We start from the raw sequence: 6,000 nt of genomic DNA, 5'->3' as shown, positions 1-6,000 counted from the left end.
AGGGCATTAGATGAGCAGTCTCAGCTAACCTGGTTAAACCGCTGGGACCAATTCATGGCCTCCTGGTCAAGGATGAATTCCAGGTCTTTGGACCTCCATGGTTTGTCTATCCGCCCAAACTTCACGGCCCCAAAAGTCTTATTAGGAAAGAGCACCCAGTTCATGGCATCAAATTTGGCAGCAAGGTTCCCTTTCTCATCCAGATACACTCCACTCATGCAAGTATTGTAGAAGTGGGAATCTCCCAGGAAAGGATGAAGCTACAATGGCAGAAAAAACAACAATAAGAGGAAATCTAAGGATGTTTCTACAAGTAGACTTGGATTCTACTACGAAGCTCTCTATAGTGATGGGCATGGTCCAGTGGTGGGTTCTGGATCCTGTTGCAATCGGTACGGTGAAACGGGGCCGGGCGTCCACCACATGCACGTGCGCAGCACTTACTTGCGTACTAAATGCCCGTGACTCTCCGCGATGCTCCAGCTATTCGGCGGAGCATTGCACAGGCGCCATAGGCTCTGCGTGTGCGTGTAAGCCTCGATTGGCTCAAATACAGGTAAGGAGGGCGGGTGGGTGGGTGGGCCTTCTGGAGCACAGTACCGGAACGGTACCTGGTGCTCCCAGCAGGCACTGGTACACCCGTACTGGGGCATACCAGTCACATCCCACCACTAGCATGGTCAGAGAGTTATAAGGCAAATTTCAGTCACTCTTTGCTTCTAAGATAAACAAACAACAGAATTGGAAGGGAACTTGGAGGTACATTCAATGATAGAATAATAAAAGTGGAAGGGACTTTAGAGGTCTTCTAGTCCAACCTCCTGATTAGGCAGGAAACACTAAACCAGACAAATGGTTATCCAACATCTTCTTAAAAACTTTCAGTGATGGAACATCAACAACTTCTGGAGGCAACTTGTTCCACTGATTAATTGTTCTGGCTGTCAGGAAATTTCTCCTCAGTTCTAAGTTGCTTCTCTCCTTGATTAGTTTCCATCCATTGCTTCTTGTTCTACCCTCAGGTGCCTTGGGAAATAGTTTGACTCCCTCTTCTTTGTGGAAGCCCTTGAGATATTGGAACACTGCTATCATGTCTCCCCTAGTCCTCCTTTTCATTAAACTAGACATACCCAGTTCCTGCAACCGTTCTTTATATGTTTTAGTCTCCAGTCCCCTAATCATCTTTGTTGCTCTTCTCTGAATTCTTTCTAAAGTCTCCATATCTTTTTTACATCGTGGCGACCAAAACTGAATGCAGTATTCCAAGTGTGGCCTTACCGAGGCATTATAAAGTGGTATGTACACTTCACGTGATCTTGATTCTATCCATGGAGGAAACGGAAGCTCAGGGTTTTTTTTAATAAAAAGTTTTTTAACAGTTTTAAGGGGCTCTAAAGGGGAGGGGAGGGCTAAACAGACCAGGAATGGGATTAGTGCCAGGCGAACAGGTGTGGTCAGGAGGGAAGTGAGCAGAGCGGGGGAGAGGGGGGGAAATAACATTCCTACAGAGGGCCTTGTTATACCAACGGTCGTAGGGAGGGGTGGGTGCGAGGACAGACAAAAAGTGTTAAATTCGGACAACGAGAGAACAGACTCCGGACACGTAGTGACTTAACAGCTCTTTATTAGTAGTAGTAGTGATCCAGCTTGGTGTGTGGTCTGAGGGTTCCCCTTTTATAGGGATCGGGTGCGCCTCTCGACCAATCACAATGATCCCTTGTTCCCGCCCTAGCGGCGGACCTGAGTGGAGACTTACAGCGATATATGCTAATATCTAACACCCCTCCCTTCTTAGACGGAGTGTTTCTGTTAGTGATAAAGTCCTTTAAGTATGTCGGTTTCTGTCTTACGCGGGTGGATCGTCGGAGTTTGGGTTGAGTTGGAATGGGTGTGAGATCGGCTTGTTCGACTGGTTCTATTCCGCAGTCAGGGGTTGGAAGGCTTTCCTCGCTCGGATGTTGTTCCGCTCTGTCGTTGATCTCCGGTTCCACTCTTGGCTCCAGGGTGCTGTAATCCTCTGTTTCTGGGCTCTCGGTTGGCTGGCTTTCCGACGGGATATAGTCCTCGTTAGCAGAACGCAGGTTGGAGTGCGCTAGGCGACCCCGGAGTTGGTCTATGTGCCTTTTCCAATTCCTACCATCTTCTAGTTCCAGCAAGTATGATCGTGGACCCGTGATACCAATTACCTTTGCCGGCATCCACAGTGTTCCCCCTGCATAGTTGTGGGCGTATACTGAATCCCCTATGCTAAAATTCCGAATTTTGCTTGTAGAGTCTGGGGGCAACGTGGCAGAGTAATTTGGGTGAAGCCGGTCCAGGTGAGACCGTAAACAGAGGCCCATGAGTAGTTCAGCGGGGCTCCTGCCCGTTGTGGTGCTGGGGGTAATGTGCTGGATTAAGAGGTAATGATCAATGTGTGTTTGCCAATCACCTGGGCCCATCCTAGCGAGGGCCTCTTTTGCAGATCGCACCATTCTCTCCGCCTGTCCGTTCGAGGCCAGATGGAATGGCGCGACGAGGGCATGCCGAATTCCCTGGCTTGCTAGATATGTTTCGAATTGCATGGCCGTGAATTGGGGCCCGTTATCGGAGACCAGGAGGTCGGGCAGGCTGTGAGTGGCGAAAAGTCGCCGTAGCACCTTAATGACTGCCTCTGCCGTGATTGAAGTCATTAGGACTACTTCCAACCATTTGGAGTATGCATCCACAACTATTAAGAACGTTTGTCCCTGGACTGGCCCTGCGAAATCGATGTGTATTCGCGACCAGGGTGCTTTGGGTTTGTCCCATTCTGTGGCGGGTGCTTCAGGGGGTGCTGGCCTAGATTCTTGGCACGGATCACAAGTGGCTACCCATTCCTCGATCTCTTTGTCCATGTTTGGCCACCAAACATAACTTCTAGCCAACGCCTTCATTCTAACAATCCCCGGATGCCCAACATGTAACGCTTCTAAAACATTTCTCCGCAAAGCATAAGGAATAACAACTCGATCCCCCCACAATAAACAACCTTGTAAAACCGACAGTTCATCGCGTTTTGACCAAAACAGTTTGAATTCGGGTCCCACATTTCCCTTCGGCCACCCCCTCCATACCCAAGTTTGTACTTGTCTGATCACATTGTCTTTGGCAGAAAACCTAGCAACGTCCACAGACGAAACTGGACCTGAGTCCAAACAGTCAATCAACAATACCGGTATCTCGGGAGTGGGGTCTGTTAATAGTTCTGGAAGTGGGCAGCGGCTGAGTGCATCTGCGTGCCCAAGCGTGGAACCCGGTCGATGTATCAGTTTATAGGAATACGCGGCCAGGAAAACAGTCCACCTGGTCATGCGCGGGGAGAGTGAGACCGGTGTGGGGCGGTTTCCCGCCAATAGACCAAGCAGAGGTTTGTGGTCTGAATGAGTTCGAAGTCACGGCCGTAGAGATACTCATGGAAACGTTTGACTCCAGCCACAGCGGCCAACGCTTCCCTGTCCATTTGGCTGTAGTTCTGTTCAGCCGATGATAAAGTCCTTGAGTAAAATGCAATGGGCGCTTCGTTCCCATTCGGCATCTGATGGCTGAGGACTGCGCCAACGCCGAAAGGTGATGCATCGCAGGTCAATACTAGCGGTAGAGTTTGGCTGTATTGAACGAGCAGCGAATCGGTTGTGAGTAGGCGCTTGACTGCGGCGAAAGCTGCTGCTTCGGGGCGTCCCCATGTCCATTTTGCGTTCTTGGCGAGGAGTCGATGTAGCAGCTCAGCAACGGTCACTTTCTGTCTCAGAAAAACGCTGTAGAAGTTAAGTAGCCCGAGGAATGCCTGCAACTCGGTCTGATTTCGTGGTGTGGGGGCGTCCTGGATCGCCTTAATTTTCTTTGATGTTGGGTGTATGCCCAAACCATCGATTCTATATCCCAGGAATTCTACGCTAGGCACGTTAATTTGGCATTTTTCCTTTTTTAGGCGGAGACCCTTTTCTCTGATTCTGGCCAAAACAGTTCTAACTCTTTTTAATAGTTGCTCCTCATTTGCAGCTGACACTAAGATGTCGTCAAAATAAGGGACGACCCCGGGTATTCCCTGCAAAAGCCGTTCCATGACGCTCTGGAACAGACCGGGAGCAATGTTTACACCGAATTGTAACCGGTTGCATTTGAAAGCACCCCTGTGCGTCACTATAGTTTGGGCCTCCGCTGTGGCGCTATCCACAGGCAGCTGCTGGTACGCTTGTGCCATGTCTAGTTTAGCGAATACTTTACCTGGCCCCAGCGAGTGCAATAGGTGCTGGACTACGGGCACAGGATACGCGCTCTGTTGTAGGGCGACATTAATTGTGCATTTATAGTCCGCGCAGATGCGGACTGACCCATCTGGTTTAACTGGGGTCACTATGGAGGTTTCCCAGCGCGCGTGATCCACCGGTTCAAGGATCCCTTGCTCTACGAGCTTATCTATTTCTTTATCAATTTTGGGACGGAGCGCAAAAGGCACTCTTCTTGGTTTGAGTCGGATTGGCGCCACTTTGGGGTCTAAATTGAATGATATAGGTTTACCCACATACTTACCAAGACCGGGGCTGAACACATCCTCGAACTCCTTAAAAATCTGTTCAGCGCTGCTGTTCTCCACGGCGTTGATTCCGGTGACTTCTAACCCCAGGGCTTCAAACCAATCCAGTCCCAGGAGGCTCTGTAATGGTGTGCTGGCGACGGTCACAGGCAGCTGGGCTACGATGTCCTTGAACTGCACCCGAAACGTGCCTTGACCCACGATGGGGACCCTGTTCCCCTGGTAGTCTCGTAGCAGGATGTCTGGTGTACGCAGTTGCCACTTTTTGAGGCTAGGGATTGCCTTTTTCATGGCGGACCATGAAATGATCGTCAGTGACGATCCCGTGTCAACTTCAAGCTCGCAAGGGGAGTCCTCCAGGAGGACAGTGATTTTCAGCTTTTTAGGCTGCTTGGTGCGGACCTGACCTATTGTTGTGAGATAGGTTCGCAATGGTTCTCTCTGGGTCAACTCTCTCTCGGCATCGGTATCCTGGGGATACTCTCTCTCGGCTCTCTGGTAATACGCCCTTTCAGCTCTTTGTGTGTATTCTCTCTCGGCAAACTCCCTTGGGTTTCTCTCAGGGCGCCCTTTGTTTTTTCGCCAAGCCCCTGGGTTGGGCTTTTGTTGGCGGTACATCGGAGGCTGCCGTTGTGAGGCAGGGACTTCGCTCCAGCACACTCTTGCGATGTGCCCCAGTTTGTTGCAATGCGAGCAAACAACGTTTCTGAACCGACAGGTAGACCGGGGGTGGTTCCCTCCGCAACTTGCACATGGTGGCAAACGGAATTCGGGTTTACCCACCGGTCTCATGTGACTGCTCTGCATACGGTGACTGTCCTCAAACTCGGACTCCTCGATTTCTTGATCGGTGTCCTCATAGTGAACTCTGGCGTGTCTGGTTCTGGTCTGGATCGTGCTGTATCCGCGTTGTATGGTTTCGGATGATCTGTCCGCGGATTTGGACGCTCTCGCCTCATCGAGTGCAATCTGTAGGCTTAAATTGGGCTTGGCTAACAACCGTTTCTGTAGGGAGATGTCCTTCAAACCGCATATGAGTCTTGCCAGGATTTGCTCGTCCAGATCCCTGAACTCACAATGCGTTGCCGCTTTCCGAAGTGCTGCAACATATTGGTTGATTGATTCTCTGACCAGTGGACGAGTGATCTGGGAATAGGGGACTTAGTCATCACACCCCTGTCATGGTCAGATCACTCACTTCTCCGGCTTGACTTCCCTGGCACTACCGCCCACCGCGGGGAGGCGGAACCAGACTGTCCTAGATGGTTCCGCCCCAGGCGCCTGATGGATCTGGATAGGTTCCAGACGGAGCTTGGGCCACTTCCTGTCGACCTGACCCACTCCCGGATGGAGGACCTGGTGGCCGCATGGAATAGTGCGGCCGCCGGGGCCTTAGACTGGGTTGTGCCTTTGCGGCCTCTCCTGTGGCAAAGATCCACCCTGGC

Source organism: Natrix helvetica, assembly GCF_964273705.1.
Source record: "Natrix helvetica genome assembly, chromosome: 1".
NCBI classification, from domain to species: Eukaryota; Metazoa; Chordata; class Lepidosauria; order Squamata; family Natricidae; genus Natrix; species Natrix helvetica.
The sequence above is the reverse complement of the archived record's forward strand: the minus strand, read 5'-3'. Positions refer to the sequence as shown.